Source organism: Hordeum vulgare, chromosome 2H, assembly GCF_904849725.1.
Source record: "Hordeum vulgare subsp. vulgare chromosome 2H, MorexV3_pseudomolecules_assembly, whole genome shotgun sequence".
Taxonomy (NCBI): Eukaryota; Viridiplantae; Streptophyta; class Magnoliopsida; order Poales; family Poaceae; genus Hordeum; species Hordeum vulgare.
The window spans coordinates 169,956,561-169,979,823 of record NC_058519.1 but is presented as its reverse complement, the minus strand read 5'-3'; positions in this window follow the sequence as shown (position 1 = coordinate 169,979,823).

Genomic DNA, 23,263 nt, shown 5'->3' with positions numbered 1-23,263 from the left:
CCATATCTTGATGATGACGGTCATACTGACTCTTCTGACGAGACTGAGCAGCCTTCAGATTCTCATGAATAATGCGGACTTGATCTTCGGCATGTTGGATAACATATGAACCGAAGAGTGATCGGTCCATTGAATGATGGATGTAGAATTCCATTGAAGCCAAGTGTAATGGATACCTTGGAGTGAAGGATGCACAGGAGATTCAGATTTCGATCCCGTGGAACTTTGAGTTATGGGTACACCATGTGGGTTAAGAGTAGGCAAAACGGTGACATCTTATACGATCTTGATAGAAAGACATGTCATAGGATAACCTGTCAGTTATGTGGGTAACAACGTCGGCACCAAGGGCGGGGGACGAATAGAACCATTTTCCTGCTCACTGAAACGAGGCGGACCAATAGGGAAAGTTCTCGTCCACCGGCGACTACCAGAATGTTATCCACAATAGTAAATGGGTATTACTGACAGAGTTGTATACCGAGGTTGTTAGCTAAGCAGGGAATTAACACTACTTAGATAAGTTATGCCACAAGAAAGGTCAAACAGATCAATTGGAAGGAAAATGTGTTCACACACACAAGTATTAAAGTATACCATTCCTGAGGAAAAATAGGGTATGTTATACATGATAGGTCATCAAGTACATAGCCATTTAGAGAAAGAGGAAGAAGAATCATGATGTCTACCCATACCATACGAGTTGGATAATCGATCAAGCATAATTTAGCATTGCGCTTCCAATGTTTGTGTTGAAATTTGAAGTACCACATCCGTGCTTCGAGGTAGCATCGACATGGTTATCAGGTAAAGGTCGAACTTAGGTATACAAAAGTATCCACGAGGAACAACTTATGAAATAAGTCATATAGTTTCCGCATGGAAGAATGGTGAATCTTACATATGGAAGAATTCATAACAATAGGTCCTGCGGCCCGGTGTGCCAAACAAGACCTCACTATACGAGGTTACATAAGACCAAGGTTATCATTATTGGAAAATGTTCCAACCATCATATCTGCCCGAGATTCAGATCTGATTGGTGTTAGGATACCTCAGTCTCTGGGTGCGTGAGAAGAAAAGGGGATCACCAAAAACAGACTAGATGATAATGCAAGATTCTCGGGATATGAACTACGGAAGCAAGTTTTGGATCACGAGTTGGATTGTAAGACACATGAACACAATGTCAAAACATTCGTGCCCACGTGGAATTCTTATAACACAATGGAACCGAGTTCCATTTTGAGAACCATCATTGAAGATATCAAGGACCCGGTGTAAGTCTGGATTAGCTCTTATGAAGGAACTTCTTTTCCTTGATCAAATCAGTTAGTGGATTGGCGTGCTAACAGAAGTTATATGAAGTGAAGATAACAAATCTTCAAAACATATAACACTTCACACATGCGTGAATGATTTGGTATTTCCTGAGAGGAAGTGAAACAAAACTTTCACATATTCACGGCGGAAAGAGTGCACGTGAACTTTGGGAAATACTCTTCTTCTATCCAACATATTCTTCATGAGCTAGGCACAAGGATAATGCTTTCAAGAGCTTCATCGTGGAACATGGAGAAGTTGATGGTGTGACTGATGGGCTCAACAACAATCCCTCAAGGTTTTGACAAGGTTGAATTTCCAAAATTATAATATCAAGGAGATAGCATTTGTCAAATCAAATGGTATAATGTCGTATGCTCAAGGGAACAACAGCAATTAGACACTGGTCGAATGATGAGCTCGGAAATACGGACGGAGTAGCACAACCAATGTCAAAAATGATGAGTCAACACCCAACACACTAAGAATGAAACAATCAGTTGTTAACCTCAAGGCAATAGGGTTGCCAGAACTATTGAAATCACACATCAGAGTTCACTTGTTGGTATTCCAGTTTGAAACAACATGGGACCAAGAAATGAATGGTGATGGCGAGAAGTATTACTATATCAAGAATTTTTAAGACGTGTGAAATTCTCACGACATTCTTGACATAAAAGATAGTAATACTCCAAGGTAGATGATGACATAAGCTGAATAGCAAGGAACTTAAGGGACAACACAAAACACGAGCATGTTTGTGTTGGAGGGAAGGCAATAAGGTTGACAATGATTTCACAAATCATCGAGGGGAAAGATTGATATTTCTCATCATGCATTTGATTGATGCCCTAGAAGAGCTCATAATGCTGATGATGATCACGACACAATTGTCGAGAAGTTTCATGAAGATTTAATCGCTCAGCAACGACATCAAGAAGGGAATGATGCAGCGACAGGTTGTCGGAATCATAGATAAGATCGCTAGCTTAGAATTGAGATTTCCTTTCAGGACAACCAATCATGATGTGGAAAGCTCGATGCAAACTTAGTGCACTGTTGGAAATTTGTCCCATGGATGAAGGACATATTTAGTATGGTCAAGCTTTAGCATGACGATGATGATGTAGCCTAATATCTTGGAAACACATGAGCCAGTACCAACCCATAAGCAAAGGAGATTACTAAGAGTTGTTGAATTGCAATGCATACTTGATTTAGAGATCGGTGTCATTGAGTGTCCAATAACTCAAAACACGAGGAAAACTGGAATCAATGAAAATATCATTGTTGATGTCAGTCACAAGAAGTTATATAGCTGCACGATTTTCCAACGATAATGCTCGGAAGTAGATCAGAATATAGAATAGACTATTGTGTTGATTTGTGGAAGACGAGCTCCATAAGTTTGTCTGAGAAAGAATCAAAGTAGGACAACATGGTCAGAACCACGATTGCAAAGGACAAGATCACAGATACCAGATTAAATCATAGTATTATTGATACAAGAAGCTTCTATGGTAAGATCAACGTCGTTTCCATGGGTATGAACACAAAGTTCAAGGTCGACTCCCACTTCACCAATGCATCACCTGCCATTTACTCCTCGTCTTTGATCAGGTTGTAGCTTTGAAAGAATATCCAGCAGAACACCAGAAGAGTAAGACTCGTGAAAATTCTTGGGGTCATATTGATTTAGGAAGGCATAGGTTCAACCCATCGGGGCATCTTAGGAACAAATACCACAAACTTCAATAGTAATTAACACACGCTTGAAGAGCATGGATGACAAAAGCATAGGGTATAACTTATCAGAGAAAGAAGACACAATTACCAATGGCATTATGTATCAGGGGAACAATATCACATGAATTTTTTGAATGTAAAGGATGCCGTCGGATAATAACCCAACAATGAGTATGGCAGTCCACAAAGGACCTGATGTAAGTATCCGTACTCAATCAGATGGAGGTAGAATGCAAAGTATCGGGTTATAGAACATCTGAAAGATATCGATATTTAATTACCAAAGGAATTAAGATTTCCAGGTTGGTGTATCATAATCAGATGTTCCGGTCAAATACAAGTAAGTTCAATGGGCTTAGATGGACAACCAACCAAAGTTGATTTGTCGAGAACCAGCTCTGTCTGGAAGGACGTCTGAGCCGGAAAGATGATTTATGAGTATCAATAGCTGATTGTGTGCATTCACACACATGTAAAATCAATAAGATCACAGGAAAATCACAAAGGATTTTAATGAACGCGGCTAGACATATGGATTTAACCATAATGCAAGCAGGTGAGAAATCTCGAGAGCAATAGGCTACTCGGAATTTTGAAAGATCGAATAGCAATTCGAAGAACTTTCAAAACCCATGACAATTGAGGACGAACAGATCCCCGATAAGATAATTCTTTGCATTTCGTAAAAACAAGGGCATTAGGAAAAGAAAGTATGAACGGCATTTTTATTTCGTCATCCATAGGGGTTACTGGAGGAAGGGAAATCGCAGGAGCGACGAGGACAAGTTTTCGAGAGAAACGTCGGAGAGTATCTTCGGGGTCTTCTGATGAATCAAGCTATCATCTAGAATGTCGGGCTCTCCGGGAGGAAGTATTTACGAGAACCTAGAGTTAGACTTAGTAAATTCTTTAACCCGGAAGAGGAGAGAGAGTAGAACCTTGAGTATAGGAAAGGAGTAAAAGATACTAATACCACCCAATTGAGATGTGGGCCCGTAAGCCACAACATCAAAGTTAGTAGGTTTTTCAAACACTAGACTCAACTTCGGCCAAGGAGTTGGAAAGGGGGATACCTACAGGCAGTCGGCTCTGATACCAACTTGTGACACCCTCGATTTGATCGTACGCTAATGATACACGCAAATGCATACGACCAAGATCAAGGACTCACGGGAAGATATCACAACACAACTCTAGACACAGGCTATCAAGCTTCATATTACAAGCCACGTGCCTCGAGGGCTAGAATACAAAAGCTCTATAAACACACAAGTCAGCGGAAGCAACGAATATCTGAGTACAGATATAAACATGGGGTGCCTTAGAGAAGGCTAGCACAAAATATACAATGAACGAACGAGGCGAGGCCTACTACCCGGGAGCCTCCTAACTACTCGTGGTCTTCAGCGGCCTCCACGTAGAAGCAGGCTCCGTCGGGGCAGCAGTCATCGGCAGGATACTCCATCTCCTGGGCTCCACCATCTGGTCGCAGCAACGGATCAAGGGGCAAAGGGGGAGCAAAACAACGGTGAGTACTCATCCAAAGTACTCGCAAGACTTACATCAGAATTATGGTAGATATGCATCAGTATAAAAGGAGGGGTTTATATGTGGACTGACTGCAGCAATGCGAGAATAGAGAGAGAAGGCCTAGTCCTATCGAAGACTAGCATCTTCAGGGTCTTGCACCAATAGACAAGAGTAGAACAGGTAACACAAATATAGTCATATTGTTGCAGTAATAATTAAAATGAGGTCACGCCTAGAGATCCTCCCTCGACTCCATGCGAGGAAAGAATCCCGGGGCAACTAAATCCAGTTAAGTAACAGTTGTAGTTGTATAAGATCAGGGCACAACTCCAAATCGTCTTTAACCATGGACACGACTATTCGAATACATAAGTTCTTCCCTGCAGGGGTGCACAACATATTCTCAATCACGCTCGATAACACTCTGGCTGGACACACTTTTTTGGGTCATGCCCCACATCGGAATATCGACACGTTGCAGCCCCACCTAAGCTCAACACAGAGGCCAGCCCGCCGGTCTAACTCCTAAGCACAAAGGGTTTGTGGGCCCACTTGCCCTCTGTGCTCCTGCCCGATGCGTGGGCGTCCGATGTCAGTCCTAGCACCCCTTACTACAATCGCATTGCATCGCGGGATCACTAGTGCACGCGCCGCTCCATTGCCGACGTATGAAAAGCTTTGGCTGATACCACGACGTCGAGTACCCATAATTCTTCCCATGTAGACGGTTAGTGCATAATAAGGCCTTCCGACCAACCCAAATCAAATACCCAAATCCATTATCATTTTAATAAAGTCAACGCCACAACCACGCGGGAATCCACCCGCCTAACATCTATTCATCAATGATCTCAGTAATATGGTCAAGTAGTTGTGTGGTTGTAACTTTAGGGGGGTTCCGAGGCATCACCCTCGTTGGATCCCGAATGATGTAACCGTCAAGGTTGATTTAGAGGAATCACCCTCGAGGGTCCCACACTTGAGGGGTTGCACGACAGAGACATCGTCGGGAGTGGTGAACGAGGAATCACCCTTGATAACCACGACCGACTAGTTGTACTATAAAGATATCATCATAAGTACTTTGCGAGGTGTCACCCTCGGCACCCGATAGTAGCTGTGTAGCGCCACACAACTAAGGGGGGGTGTGAGTGCTGTGTCGGGTCTGGCTCGTCGATCAGGGATCAAGACTCGACAATAAAGCGGGGCAACTGGACTAAGGGGTCAGAGGGGAAGACTGCTCCACCTATACTAAACAGTTTTAAGGCGCAATATTGAAAGTAACAGTTCATCAAAAACAGGCTATGCATCAGATATAGGAGCTAACTACAACAATAGAAAAATGCTAAAGCAAGCATGAGGGAGAAAGAATAGGCGATATAGGGATGATCAAGGGGGTTTGATTGCCTGGTCGCTCTGCACACAAAACGGATCCTCGTCCGGGAAGTAGTCGATCACCGGATCATCATCGGTCTCGGGACCTACCAGAAAGGAAGTAGGGTAGGGGAAACACAATAAATAACAGAACAAACAAAAGCATCACAAAGCAAGACGTGGCTTAAAGGCAGCGCTAGGCATGAGCTAACGCAGTGCTATCCGTCATAGACTGGTCGGGAAAATATCAGGTGATATTTCCCGGGTCTCTGGCTACTACCGGTCAGATGGAAAATGATGGAAAAGTTCCATGTTTGCTATGCTAGGGACACGTGACACACGAATGGACCGCGTATCGGGGTTCGTCTCGTTCTACTAATCAACTTTCATGTTGAAAATATTTTCATGTGAGCTACGGTTTATTTTATATTAATTTTCAAAGATCTATTAATATTTAAGAACTAAAAACAGATTTAATTAATTCAATTAAATGCTATTATGACATCATCATGACGTTATGCCGACATCAGCAGTTGACTAGTCAACTTTGACCAATGGGTCCCATGTCTCATCCACGGTTCAGGCTAACTAATTATCTATATTAACAGATTACTAATTTATATATTTACTCTTAATCATATATTAACTAATAAATTAATTAATTCACTCACTAACTATTTAATTTATCAAACTATTTATTAAATATTAATTATATACATTTTTCTTATTTTTTTCAAGAGAGGGTTGTGTGGGGCCTCTCTGTCACTGGGAGTGGGGGGTTGGCCCCACATGGCATTGGCCCACCGGTCACACACAACACAACACACACACATATTGTACACCAAAACACACACATATACATTCACATATACAACACACATACACACACATATATATACCTATGCATACGTACATACAAATCTTCATACATGCATACATATAATTTTCTTCCTTTTTTTGTTCTTTTCTCTACACAAACATACACAAGGGGGGGTTATCCCCCTGTTACAGGAGATGGCCTGGGAGGCCATCGTGGCCGAGGCCACCACCTGGGGCGAACGGGGCAACAGGGGCGCATCGGCGCGGGCGGAACGGGGCGGCGTGGATGGGGGCTGGTGCACCCAAGTTGGAGGGAAGAGGAAAGGAAGGGGCAATCCCCGTTTCTCACCGGCATTGTCGGGAAGAGGGGGCGGCGAGGAGTGATGGATCCGGTGGGGAAGCGGAGGAGGCCAGTGGAGCAGAGGTAGCCGGCGATGCGGTGAAGGGGAACTGGCAACATAGGCGAGGGGGAGACCGAGGCGACGGAGGCCGGAGGCGAGGGCCGAGGCCGGAGGCGGGGTGGCACTGGGCGAGGCGGAGGAGGGCCGTCGGAGGCCGACCGGTCGCGGAGAGCGAGAGGCCCGGCGCGGGGCTGGCCCTGGCGTGGCGGGGCGACGCTGCAGGGAGCAGGGCGGGGCTGTCGCTAGGGGTGGCAGGGAGGAGCGTGAGGCGCAGGTGGCGAGGGGCTCGAGCGGGCGAGGGCAGGGGCTTGGTGGGGGCAATGGGAGCAACAAGCGCTGACGAGGCCCTGGCGCGACGGGAGGAGCGCTAGGTCACTAGCTCTCGTGGGGGGGGGGAGAAGACGGAATGAGGGGGAGGGATGCTGGGAACGAGCGAGGGGAGCCAGCGAGGGCTGGTTCCCTCGGTGGTTGGTGGCGGCGGGGTGTGGGGATGGAGTGGGATGGGGCTAGGTTTAGTGGGGGGTTTTATACCCCCCAAATTAGGTGGGCTGTTGAGTGGTCGGACTGCTGGGCCGATTGGCCCAGTTGGGCCGGGGGTTTCTATTATTATTATTATTATTATTTTTAATTACTTTTCGTTTCTGTTCTTTTTAAACAAGAGTATTATTTTAGTCTTATAAAATATGTAACTTGCACGAGTAATTATAATGCAATAATTGGCACCGTCACAAAAAGGTTTATGATTTAATTGATGCGGTTTGGAATTGATATAACTTATAAGCACTTTAAAATATTGTTTAGGCATTTGGTTTAATTATTTTGAGGCGCTTCGACACTCACAAAAATGTTGGTTTCAATTTTATAAATACAAGCACAATATTTGTAGCCCAAGTAGGATTTTTATTTTACAGTTTGAAGAAATAATTTATTTGACTTCAATTTTAATTTTAATATAGTTTTGGTTTTTCAATTGGAAATCTGGCTTAGTTAATCTTGATGACATGGCACCCTTTAGCGTGTGATTACTGTAGCCTAACTACATTAACTACTGTAAGTTAATCCGAGGATGTCATAGCTAGATACTTCTATTCCTAGGAAACTAGAAGATGGTTGGGATCCTATGGTCAAAATAAAATTGAATAATATCTGTTGCTTTGCGTTGTGTGATGTTGGAGCTAGTGCTTCCGTTATGCCCAAAAGAATGTATGATATGCTTGATTGGAAACCTTACGATCCATTTTCTTTTGGTGTTCGTCTTGTTGATTCTTCCATAAAGAAACCTTTATGGAGAATTGATGATGTGCTTATTATTGTGAATGATAATTATGTACCCGTTGATTTTCTTATTATGGACATTGAATGTGATCCTTCATGTCCAATTATTTTGGGACGTCCTTTTCTCCGCACCGTTGGTGCTATGATTGACATGAAAGAGGGAATTATTAAATTCAAATTTCCTCTTAAAAGGGAATGGAACACTTCCCTAGAAAGAAGATTAAGTTACCTTATGAGTCCGTTACTCGGGCAAGTTATTCTTTTGGAGTTGATAACACTTGATCTTCTTGCATTATGCCTAGCTCAAAGGCATAAAAGAAAGCGCTTGTTGGGAGGAAACCCAATTTGTTTTTACTTTCTGTTTTAGTGGTCTTGATGCTTGTTACTACTGTAGCAACAATATTGTATCTTTATTTTTAAGCTTTGGGCCAAGTTATAGCCTCCGATTGCAAGAAAGTTCAAAAATTGTGACATGTTGTCCACAAACAGATTTTGTTTGCTTGACGGAAAAATTTGCCAAAATCAACAGATCATGTTTTTGATCTGAATTGTTCTGAAAACATGCTCTATATAATTGGCTTTCTCGCATCTCTTCTGAGTTTTTTGATTTGAGTTGCAGAAGTGCCCCAAATAAATTATTTACTACCTGCTGTTCTGTTTTTCACAGATTCTGCCATGTTTTGCATTTTCATTGTTTTAAAAATCCTAAGCTTTTTTTTACTTGCAAAAACCTTTTCACATTCATAAGAATCATTAGATTTTCATGAAAATCCTTACTTCGAGCAGGTAATGAATTATTTTATTAAGGGAACTAACCACCCTAATAAGCTTATGATGAGTTTCATATGAAGGGAGTTTTCAATTATGGGATGGGAGTGATGAAATTAGATACAGGAATGTCAAGCTCTCAAGCTTGGGGATTCCCCCATGCACCCGAAGAAATATTCAAAGGAGACTCAAGCGTCTAAGCTTGGGGATGCCCCGTGCATCCCCTTCTCTATCAACAATCATCAGTTCGTCCATCTCCATGCTATATTTTTATCACTTCATATGATATGTGCTATGCTTGGAGCTCTCGCTCTTTACTCTTTAGTTTGTTTTAGTTTTTCTTGCTGTTCATAACAAGTCGGAACCTGGCCTACCTTGTTTGGGAGAGAGACAAGCTCCATTCCACTCTAGAACACAATATAGGTTTTCATGCTTATCCTTTTTGTGTGTTCTTCATCTTTTCGTAGCTCCTATCATGCTTAGCTCATAGTTTTTATGCTTATCTTTTTAACAACTATTATTTAAGTTGCTTCTGGTACTCTCTTGAGTTATCATGCTTATCTTGTTTAGAGAGTTGGCTCGTTGCACTAAGTTGTGTGTCTTTCATTAGTAGGTAACTGAGGTTGCTATTTAAGTATAGTAGTAACTTGCAATAGTTTTGAGGTATTCATTTGAGTAATGTTTGGTCTATTGGTGCCAATAGCTCGAGCCTATGATTGATAGGTGTCATATTTTGGGAAATCTGTGTGTTTTTCAAAAACTAAAATTAGTTGAGAACTCTAGCTGATAAGTTGATCACTAACCGCTAGAGGGGTTGGAATATATAGAGTACCTTCACGTTACCATGAGTCGAGGATGCGCAAGGATAACCAAACCCCCAAACACTCCTTCTCGGGGTACTTTTCTCTTTGTGAATTTCCTAACTAGATAGAGAGTTACCGATATTAAGTCTATGAGTTCTTCGGACTAATGTGAGTATTCGATTGTTGGCACTTCCACCATCCATATTTTGCTAGCCTCTTCGGTATCGTGCATTGCCCATTCTCACATTGAGAGTTGGTGCAAACCCCACCGGTGTATCCAAACCCATGACATGATATGCTCTGTCATACATAAGCCTCATTATATCTTTCCTCAAAACAACCACCAGACCTACCTATTAAGGCATTTCCAAAGCCTTTCCGAGATACATTGCCATGCAACATCCACCATCTCATGACTTGATCTTCATGTCGTACATGTTTTTTGCTTGATTGAGGAGCCGCATGCTAGTTGGGCCTTACCCTTATTACAACTACATGATGCTCTAGTATCATTGCATATCCTGATACACTGGCAGAGGCATACATTTGCATACATCATGATAGTTTTCACTTGTCTTTATGTTGAGTACTTCTTATAAAGTGTGATGATTTTTCTTTTTATTCATGTAAAACATTGAGTGTTGCCCCTAAGTGATGAAAAGATCATAAAGAGGACAAACAAAAGATCCCAAAGAGGACAAATGAGAGATAAAAAGAAAGAGCCAAAGAGGCCACAAAAAAATTAAAAAAAGGAGAACAAGAAAAAGAAATAAAAAGAGAGAAGGGGGCAACACTACTATTCCTTGTGAAAGATCCGCACTCGTACTCCATTGCTATATTGGTACTACATAGAGATTATCATTCATGCATAACTATGTGGGGACCCTTACACTATAGAACTTGGTTTGCATATTCCAATGATGAGCCTCCTCAAATGAGCTCTAGGTCTTCATGAGCAAACAAGTTGGACGCACCCCCACTAGTTCCATTGGAGAGCTTACCTTAGCTCATATGTGCATCCGTTACATGGCAGTCCCTACTCCTCACATCATATCTATCATTTGGCTTTCTCTCGCCTATGGTTGTTCTCATTGATGTGAGCCTTTCACACCTTTTTGTCTTCCTTCCGCATCATTATTCTATTTGCCATCCTAAGTGCCAACATATCTTGCTTACGCTCATCCATTGCATGAGTGCTCAAAATCGAAAGGGAGAGGATCATTTTGATTTGTGCATGACTAATGGTCTCGGGATGAGTCAAAATAAGATTCCAAAGGAGACCAAGTGTGAAATTTTAGTAGATTGAGTTATCAATTAAAAATATATTTTATGATCTCAACCCATCTCTCACTTCTTGCACGCAAACACCATTTGGAGACATTCGAGTCACGGACAGCGAGAGCTCTTGCACCTTTATGTTCTTACTTTGCTAAACTCAATACTAGATATAGACTCTTGCTTGTTATTGTCTTGACTTGAATTGCATATCTCACTTGCTTTACCCTGAAGTTATTATATGTGTGTTAGCATGTCACCACATAAATTATTGTGTTATCTTTTATCTACTCGATGACGAGCAGAAATTAAGCTTGGGGATGTTGATGCGTCCCAAACGTATCTATAATTTCAGCTTGTTCCATGATATTTTGGGTGACACTGTTATACGTTTTGCTACACTTTTATATCATTTTACACATATTTGGACTAACCTACTAACTCAGTGCACCTAGTGCCAGTTTCTGTCTAGTGATGTCTATTTTGCAGGGGCTTTTACCCAATTTTCTGAAGCCCGAAAAATTCCAGAAAAAATATATAAAAAATCAGCGAAATAGAAGCTTCTGGATCACCGAAGATGGGCCAGAGGGGGGGCCAGGGGCCTCCCAGGCGACCTGCTGGCGTGGCCAGGCCCTAGGTAGTGCCAGGAGGCCGCCTGGGTGGGTCCCACCTCCTCCGATGCCCTCCTTTGTCCTATATTTAGAATCCCGAGAGGAAACCCTTCCACAACTTCTCGAATCACGAATTTATCCATCGTTCCGCCGCTACAGCCCTTCTAAGATTGGGAGCGTCAAGAGACCTCTTCCCAGCACCCTGCCGGAGGGAGGATTGACCTCCGGGAGCTTCTCCACCGCCATGGACGCTTCCCGGACGTGTCGTGAGTAGTCCTCCTTGGACCATGACTCCATTACCAGTAGCTATGTGATGTCTTCTCTCCAATATTGTGCTTCAATGGTTAGTCCTGGTCAGCTGCCCTACATGATCAAGGCATCTATGTAATTCTCTTGCTATTGTTATGCTTGGTTTGTTGGGATCCGATGGATTATGAGATTATGTTTAGATTGTTATGAGTTATATATTTGATTATCCTATATATCATGTTCCTTAGTGATTCATGCGTGTTTTCCATTGTTATTAATTGCTTTGGCCGAGTAGTAGATTGTAACTCCAAGAGGGAGTGTTCTGCATGATTGTGGGTTCATGCCCCTCCATGTCTAGCTTGAGTGACATAAACTTGAGACTTGGGGATGTGCTTGTTGCCACTAGGGAGAAAACAACGGTGATTGTGACCACGGTTGCAAGGATTGTTTACCTTACGCATAGTTCGTTAATGCAGTTGTCCATTGCTTTGCGTTTACACTTTGGATGGGGCTCACAACTTAATACTGGCGAGATGTTCTGGATAGATATCTCAAGGTGGATGATTAGTAAGTAGATGATGATGAATAAATGGTCTACTTGTCTTGGCGTACTGCCCATTACTATTGAACATCTAACTATCAAGTAGCATAATTAGCATTGAGGTGCGATCATAATTCTGTCAATTGCCCAACTGTAATTTATTTACCCAAGCATAGTTGTTTATCGTCTTTTGGGAGAGAGACATCACTAGTGAACATCATGTGACTCCAGTCCATATCACCATCATTGTTTACACCTCCATCATTTACCGCTTTCATTTACTTTTCCGTTGCAATCACTATTACTTTCCCGCTCGTGTTTTGAGCCTTTGCAAACTACAAGGCCGGAGAGATTAACAACCTCTCTGTACTTGTTGGGAGCAAAGTTATTTGCTGTGTGTGCAGGTCCACGTCTTCTGCTAGCACCAGGGTGGAAGACACCTGCTTGTTGAGCCTAGGAGTCCTCCTGGTTCGACAAACCTTACAGTCTCCGTGTAAGGGAAATCTGCTGCTGCCTACATCTCCACCTTCCACTTGGGGTAACCAACAAGGGGCGAGAAGTATATCCATCAACTCGTCATCAGGTATTCTATTGATTCACTTGATATGTGTTGAGGCATCAACTTGCGGGTTTCGGTGACCTTGGGTATCTATGCATACGGGTTGATTGCATGTTCTCATACCATCATCTCCGATAGAAATCTTGGGGTGCTCCTTGCACGTTCTTTGTGTTGGATTGAATATGATAGCTCTGAAATAGTTTGATGCATGTCGCATAATTTACCCACGGATACTTGAGGTGACATTGGAGTATCTAGGTGACATTAGGGTCGATTGATATGTATCATTTATGTTATTCTAGTACAAACTTTTAGATAGATCGAACGGAAAGAATAGCTTGATGTTATCTTAGTACGAACTCTTGAATAGATTGAACGGAAAGGATAGCTTGATGTTATCTTAGTACGAACTCTTGAATAGATTGATAGGAAAGAACAACTTTGAGGTGGTTCTATTACCTACTCTTGAATAGGAACTTTGGAGTGATTCTTTGTTGCACGTTGAGGGATCTAACTATGTTAGCATTGTTGAGAGATTGCACTAGTGAAAGTATGTACCCTAGGCCTTATTTCCAAGCATTAATACAATGTTTTGCTCATTGTTTCCCACTTGTTACCTTGCTGTTTTTATATTTTCCGATTACAAAAACCTATATCTACCATCCATATTGCACTTATATCACCATTTCTTCGCCGATCTTGTGCACTTATACAATTTACCATTGTATTGAGTGTGTTGGGGACACAAGAGGTTTCTTGTATTTGATTGCAGGTTTGCTTCAGAGAGACCATCTTCATCCTACACCTTCGAACGATTAATAAACCTTAGGTCATCCACTTGAGGGAAAATTGCTACTGTCCTACAAAACTCTGCGCTTGGAGGCCCAACACGAGTCTACAAGAATAAAGTTGTGTAGTAGACATCAATAGGACCTTTGCAGGGGGGAGCAGAGGTTGACATGAGCTCTTATTTATTTGATATGTTCAATCTCTTAATGCAAAGGAACATCACTTCATATTGCCCCTTGTGATAGCACACTTTATTATGCACTTTGTCGCTTTTATTTCTTCACCATCACAAGATTGTACAAAGCTTACTTTATTTTACAATAAAAGATCTTACATGATTAAAGAAAATTTTTATTGCCTTGTGCAGCAATCACAACTTACTTGAAGTATTTTACTCAATCCATATGTAGGTATGGTGGACTCTCATGGCAAGAAACTGGGCTTAACACTACACCACAACACTACATTCTTAACACACAAGTTGGTCGGTATAACAACTTCCACCAACAGACAGTCTGTTGGGAAAAAGTATTGCCGACCGATGAGATCTGTTGGGGAAAAACCAGACGGGAAAGCCCATTGCCGACCGACAAAGATTTGTCGACCAACAGACCAACGATAGTAGGAAGAATTGCCTACCGACAGTCCATCGGCTATGTCATGGATCTTTCCCGACCGATGTGTCGTTGATATTTTTTTTTGCCGACCGACTGTCTGTTCTCCATGTATGAACCTTCCCCAACTGATTGCCTGATGGTGGCTTCTTTGCTGACCGACTTGCCGTCAGCCCTATCATAAACATTTCCCAACCAATAGTCTGATGATGTTTTGTTTTGTCAACCAACAATTCAACAGAGGCTGATGATATATATTATTTGAACTTACTTAATGCCAACCAGCAATTCAGTAGAGGCTGATGATATATATTATTTTGGCCTTACTTAAACAATATCGACCACGTTAGATATCTAACTCACCATATAGTATGCATGTACTCCGAAATATTAAAACAGATGCAAACATATCAATTTTTGTTGCTCCGTTACACTTGCAAACATTTATGTTTGTGTGCTACAAAATACCTAGCTAATTAACAAGAGCCAAAATGTGCATTGTTTCTACTCAATTGTTCCCAGTATGGCTAAATGATCCAACATTACAAAATGATAGCTAAGAGATCCACCATTACAAAATGATAGCTAAGAGATCCACTATACAGGCTCAAACCAACAGCTTCATGGTGCCTTCCTTGTCCTCTTGTCTTTCCTACAATGTTAACAACAGAGATGACATAGTAAGGGTCATAGCGGTTATCAACTCGAGTAGCACACAGGGAAAGTGGAAATTGCGGTTATCAACAGAGAAGACTAGCAAACTCGAGTGAAAATTTCCCTGTGAGCTACTCCAGTAAGGCTAAATGTTGGTTAGCATTAAGTTTTTCAAACAGGAGTAGCAGTTTTGTTACAGCAGCAGCAGCAATCTTAAAATACTGAGCATTTTTCACACAGGAGTAGTAGTTTTGTTACAGCAACAACAGCAATCTTAAAATACAGCAGCAACAGCAATCTTAAAATACAGCAGCAGCAACAATCTTAAAATACAGGAGCAACAACAATCTTAAAATACAGCAGCATCAACAATCTTAAAATACAGCAGCAACAGTTTTGTTACAGCAGCAACAATTTTGTCATTGCTATGGTTTTGATCGTTGAACAAAATTCTATGCCTTCAAAGGTATCTATACCCTTTGTGCTGGTTTACTATAAGTTTAATGTAAACTACCGTTAACTATTAAGGATAGTACCTTAACGGCGGGTCGAGGAAGATGCCCCTGGCTTGTAGGGCTTCATCTGGCAAAGTAATCATGAGTCAATATCTTAACGAGTGGCTCAGATAATAGGAAACACAGGCATGTCAAGCAAAAGGATCTTAACGAGTGGCTCAGATAACGGCGGGTCGTTTTGTTGCACACGCATGTCAAGCAAAAGGATCTACATTCTGGTTCCAAAATGGCACCAGGATATTCTGCACATTCTGGTTCTAAAATGGCACATGGATATTCTGCACATGATCACCCTCAGATATGTTTCTACATTCTGGTTCCTAAATGGCACAAAAATATTCTAGACACGAGAATCACTTCTGCAAGTTCAAATTATTTCAAAATAATAGGTAAGCAGCTTAAGACCTAGAACCAGTGCACAGGAAAATGAAGGATGGTGGACTGTTGTACAATACAAATCATCCTTTAAGACATAGAACCAGTGCACAGAACCAGTGCACAGAAATATTAATATCAAATTATCTATTATATACTTAAAACGATAGAAAAGTAACGGTGAACATTGACCGCTCAAAAGTTAAAAAATATGAACGGACTAGATTAATGCAGCTCTCCACAAGAAAAATATATCGTTACGTGCAAATATTATAAGGTGAACTTGCAAAAGGACTGACACATCACATAAAAATTAGTTCAACACGTTCGACGAACTCATATGCCTTTTTCCTGAAAAAGTCACGTGTAGAAGGTTAACACGTTCATTTAACTCATATGCCTATTCCTGAAAAAACCACGTGTAGATATGAGTCTGTTTCCAGAAACAAATCAAGGTTGAGTCCTACTAGAATTGAGGTGTTGATGTCAACTAAGAGACACGATCCAGTACGATCATTATTCCCTGCAGTAAATCAATTTGGACGACTGCGAAACTTACGTGCCTAAAGAAGTTTTATCCCTAAAAAAAATCAGTACAAGTTTGGCCCGAGCTTCTCTTCGGCTTAATTCGTCACACTGAACCACTATAGCTGCATCTATTTATTTTATGCCTTGAAAATAGCAGGTCATGTCAACAAAAAATAGTACTCCGCTCCCATCAAGGAAAAAAAAAGCAAGAACAACAGGTGTTGGCATTGGTTCAATCTCCAATCATACCCGTACGTGATGTCAAAGAGAAAAGGACATAAGCTCGAGTCGAGGAAAATTAATATGTCCCTGTGAAGACTTTGGTTGAATCTCCAGCCTTAGACGTACATACAACTTTTTTTGACTATTTGTCATCTTTAACTCAAAATATTAATCATATAGGTACAGGAAAAAAGACATTATTGTATCGTTCGACTCAAAATTCATTGATTTTTGATTGGCGCAACATTGAAAAATACTTCTTACATATTTGAGTGGCATGGAAATTTAGGTATAAATTACTAAAAATATCAAGATTTAAAACTTAAATAAAAAACTCTACAAATCTAATATTCCGTTGACCTGCAGGTTCATTTTTTAATTTTTTGACTAAAAAAGCAAATTGAAGAGGTAAAGGAGAGATGAAGGAGCAAAATCAATTTGATGCCACTTTGTGACAGAACATATATTGTTGGTGATTACCTTGCTAGATGGCCATGGAATGGACTCTGTGACAGCATCACCGATACATTGTAAACCGTCACATTCAAAAGGCATCGTAGCATCCCTTCTGATCGCAACATTGACAATAACCTCATAAGTCCCTGGTCCAAGGGGCTCTTCGCCCACAATAGTGTCTGGATCAACTGAGATAATTGTTGCCTTAGCAACAAGAGTTTCAGGACCAGTCCATGCATATAGAAGCACATCCGTACCAATCTGAATCAATGATAATTTTAGAAACATGAAAATAATATAGAATTTAAACATATAGGTAAGCATGAGAAGATTACCAGGCTTTCATCTTCATGGGCTGATGAGCTTCTTGCAGGGGGCTTCACAACAACTCTTCTATGAACAAAGGGCTCTTCATCATCCCCTGGATCATCTTCTTCGCCATCATTATCTTCCTCAACTGCAAGTCTTGAGTTCTATTCAAACAACAATATGGAAAACAAAGTTATTGCATGTAAGAAGGATTATTGATGCAATGAAAAGATGTGGAAATAGTTCTTTACTTCTCGAGAATTGGAACTGTTATACGAGCTAGGAGTTTCCATATCATGCCCTCTTTGTGAAGCCAACATCAATTCCATTCGGTCCAGTCGTTCATGCATTTCTAGCACATGCTCCTCCAGCATGCTAACACGATTTTCAGCTACTCGACGCCCTTACATTGCAACCAGAACTCTTGTGCTCATTTTACCCCGTGTACCAGGTGTGCCCAAATCTTGAGGCATTGGCCCTAGACCTAACACATGGACACGACCCCTTGGCTCCTTAATTCCACATACACGTGCAAACAGATCACCTTCTTTAGTACTTTTTTCCTTCCATTCAGGGTGTGTTTCAGCATTCTCTATGAGGTCTTTCTGCAAAATGAGATTCACTTGCTATGTTAATTCTACTTGTACAGTTTCTGAGTAATTCTACTTGTACAATTTCTGAGCATGGAAAAAGAGACTTACAATTGTTGATGCTGCCTGAGGCACATAACTACCTTTCATATCCCCTTTCTTGCATGTATATGTTTCGATATAAACTTGATCTCTTCGAGGCTCATGCCCAAGTTTGACAGCCTGCAATCATTTATTTATGCATTAGCAACAGAGACTCTTGCTACCATTTTTAATGGGGGTAACTATTTTTACCATTTGATCGGCAACACGGGCATGACTCTTGCTGCCAGATGTATGAGGCACTGCCTTGGCACGATTCCTCTTTGCGATTGCACTGCGAGACTACAAGAAGAAAGAAAGGAAAGCAGATTTATACTATGAGTAGCCATGTTGACAGAGTGCTGCATGTATACTATGATTCAACGGGATGGCTTACTTCAAATACCGAAGATCTCCAGTAAGTAATAAGGGCCTTCCAATCGGCTTCACTAATTCTGCTATCACGTCTTTTCATAAGTTGTGCATCAGTGAGCGCAGCATTAAAATTGTGCCTCTTCAAATCTGACTTCCAATCCTTTCATTTTATGTGTGGAGTGTTGATAACAAAGCTCAAAGCGGATGAATCCAGATCATAAAATGCCTATTAAAAAGAGAGAAACTAGGAAACTCAGTTAGACAAGAATTGAAATAGTGTACGTTAATCAAACTATGACCATTTATACCTTCAAGGTCTCCCACACCAACAACTTCTTTTCTACATCAACATCTCGCCAATCTAACTCTGCAGGTGGTATATGCTTCCTCACCAAAGTACCAATGAAATTGGTAAATTCAGTGGCATCTGGCCCAACAGGCTGGCCATTCCCATTAAGTGGCATATGGATTTTGGGTTGATTGAGCCTAGCATATATGTTAGCCTTTCGAGTAATTTTTCGTCCACCTTTCTTTTGACTACCTTCATCATGAAGCTCACGAGTAATTTATTCATGCAAGAAAATAAACATAGTCATACAAAAATTGTAGCAAGTGACATTAGGATACAATATGAGCAACTATACTACAATACCTTTGGAAGGATGATGCTCAGGATCTACATGATCTTGATCTTTTGATACCATAGACCTCAAAACGCGCCCTTCATTCGCGCTTACAGGTGCGCCCTACATAGATATATAGTTAGTGTTGAAAGCTACATTTGCTTTCTTCACGTAGAAAATGAATCTGATGGAAATTCACCTTTCTTTTCTTTTTGGAGGATTGGTTTGCCTCCATATTTGCCTGCATAGAAGGTTTTGTTGCTCGTACCGCTGCTAGCCGTTTATCATTTTCTTCAATGTTCTCACTTCTCTGTAGCTCATACTCTACCGCTTTAAGTTGATCCACCATGACCCTGCCATTTTTAGCTTTTCCGTTTGCGCTTGCCATTTTTCCTCCTGCAAAAGAGACATTATATGAGTACATGTACATCACTCGAAATACTTACAGGATCGTACACAACACTTACTTTTTTTCAATATCACTAGCTTTAAGAACTAGTCCATCTATTTCTGTCCTAGCAGAACCAATGCCTCCATCCGCAACACTCACACGTATGGCAGTACATGGATCAGGCAACATCACACGTAAAACATTGCCATTGTCATCTTCAGACTCCTCTATGTCATACAATGATGGCACAACAACACTAGACCACTCAGCATCAATGGGATCTTCAACATAGTAAACTTGAGTTGCTTGTGTGGCTAATATGAAGGGCTCATCTGATATTTTCTCATCGGTATTAAATACAAGCTTGAAATTCACAGAAGTGATCCCAAACTGATCGGTTTTTACCCATTCATCTTCTACACGATTATCAACCCAATCACATTTGAACAACACTACTTTCCCTTCATGTTCATAGTTTAACTCAAGAATTTCCTTTATAATGCCATAATATGTCTTGTTTCTTAAACTAATATTGCCACCTTTTCCTTTTGCAAAAGACGTGGTTTGTGCAGCAAAAGCTACTCCACTACTCTGAAACGGCCGGCCCTCATCGTATGCTTGTGTATGAAAGTCTACCCCATTTATAATGTAGCTACTATACTTCATCGCGACCATGTTTGGCTCTTTAGCTAATATTTTTATCTCGTGTGGTGCTTCATCACCCATTTCTGCCACCTGTGATTACAAAATGCTAATGTTACTCTACAATGGAATTATGTATTGTAGGTTTACAAAGTCACATGCCCACTTACGTGCATTTTAAACCACTCATGAAAGGTCTCATAATGCACACGATTGACTTCTCGATGACTTCGAACACCAATAGAAGAAAGGTACTCCATATGTTTGCTGCATATATAGGCTACATTTATCAACCGACAAGGAAGAAAAAAATAACGTAAAAGCAATACCTAGTATGGATATCTTACTCTAGGTATGGTTCTATGTTGTCATAGTTGAACAAGACATATTTGTGTGCTTGCAGCCAAGTTTTGTTATCTAACATCACCATGCACTTTCCGGCCAGCCCTCGACCAATGTTGTGGAAGAAAGGAGCTGTATCATCAACTTCCATATCCAAACCTCCATCATTCCTAGCTCGGTTGGACCGAGTCTCACCATCTAAATAGCGTGAGAAAAATGTCAAGCTCTCGTCAAAGAAATAGCCCTCTGCAATTGATCCTTCCACATGACTTCTAGTGTGTACATGTTCCTTGAGCTTTTCTATATACCTCTCTACAGCCCAGATGGTGCGAAAATGTACTGGACCAGCTATCATTGCTTGGGCTGGAAGATGAACCATCAAATGCACCATAATATGAAAAAATGAAGGGAGGAATATAGCCTCAAGAAGGCTCAAGGTCTCATCTATTTCAGCCTGCAACCTTTGCATGTCACTTATGCGAATAACCTGTGAGTACATGTGCTTGAAAAATCTGCTCACACGAATCAATACCGCACTCACTCTTTGTGGTAATGTTCTTCTAACAGCAAGTGGCAGCAAGTCTTGCAAAAGGACATGGTTGTCATGTCTCTTTAACCCAATTATCTTTTTCTCCTTAACATGCATATTACGGCGTATGTCAGATGCATAACCATTAGGAAACATGGCATTTTTAAATGCTTTGCAAAATGTCCTCTGCTGATCAGATTCCATTGCGTAAGGCGCCGGAGGGAAAAAACTTCATCATCGTCAAGATCAATAGGTTGAAGATACTTTCTAATATTGAGTGCATCAAGGTCATATCGAGAATCAATGTTATCCTTTGTTTTTCCATTCACAGCCAACAAAGTGTTAACAATGTTATCGCACACATTGTTTTCAATGTGCATGATATCAAAGTTATGATGCATCTTCAAATCCTTCCAGTAAGGCAGTTTAAACCAAATAGACTTTCTTTTCCAAATGATCAGCGGATCCCCTTTCTTGCATTTCTTAGTTCTATGCTTCTTTGTTTTAGGGTCCTTCCCAAACTTGGTTTGAATATTTTCTGTCAGCTCTAAGATTTTCCTACCGGTAAGTGGAAGGGGTGCTGCCCCAAGATCTATGACACCGAATGTGCGTGTATCATGCCTCAAGGGGTGATCTGCATGTATGAACCTACGATGCCCCATGTAGCAAGTCTTGCTACCATTTTTTAGCCTAAGAGAACATACATGGGAGTGGCATTCAGGGCAAGCTCATTCTCCAAAGGTAGCATAGCCAACTAAAGACCCAAGACCCGGTTTATCTGTAATTCTACATATTATGGTAGCACGCAACTGAAAATACTCTCCGGTTGAAGCATCATCGGTCCTAACACCATCAACAAACATATCTACCATATCATCAACTAGTGGCACAAGATAGACATCTATGTCACTACCAGGAGCATTTCGTCCAGGAATCAACAATGATAGAATGAAATTTGATTGCTTCATAATCATCCAGGGTGGAAAGTTATAAGGAACCAATAGTACTGGCCAAATGCTATAGCTAAGATTCATGGATCTAAATGGATTAAAACCATCTGCACATACTACAAGCTTAAGATTTCTGCTGTCTTCTGCAAAATCTTTATCCTTTTCATCAAAGTCTTTCCATAGGAGAGAATCTGCAGGATGCCTAATCGAGCCATCTTGTGTGCGCTCTTCTGCATGCCATCTTTTGAGAGTCGCAGTTCTAGAACACACAAACAAGCTTTGAAGCCTCTTTTTATTGGGAAGTAACGAAGAACCTTCTTAGGAACCTTGTGGACACGTTTCCCATCTGCACTCTTCCTTTCAGATTTCCATCGTGAAGCCTTACATTCTGGGCATGAATTAGCATTGGCATTGTTCTTCCAAAATAGAATGCAGTCATTTTCACATGCATGGATATTAACGTACCCAAGTCCTAAGCACTTGACAAGTTTTTTGGCTTCATTCGAGTTTTTGGGTATCGCGGACTCAGGGTAAGCATCTTTTAGTAGACCTAACAACAGATCAAAACTTCTATCGGACCATCCTCCAAGCAGCTTGGTGTGAAGAAGTCTCACCAGGAAACGGAGCTTTGAGAAATTCTTACAGCCTGGATATAGCTCTTGTTTAGCATCAGCTTCAAGTTTGTGAAGAGATTCTAGAAAAGAATCATCCTGATCTAAACCACAGTCATCTTCAAGATCTCCCTCTTTATCTAAACCAGCAGCAAGGTCTCTTAGCAAATCGGATATATCATCGTCCTCATCCCTATCGCCGCCCTCATCTAGATTTGGAGGAATGGCAGAAGAAGAGACGTGTTTACCATGAAATATCCACTGGTTGTAGCCATCTACAAATACCTCGCATACCAGGTGCGCACGGACTTCAGATTCTTCTCTCCAATATGAGTTCACACAGTTTTTGCAAGGACATAAGATTTTATTCTCGACTGATGATTTAGTAAATGC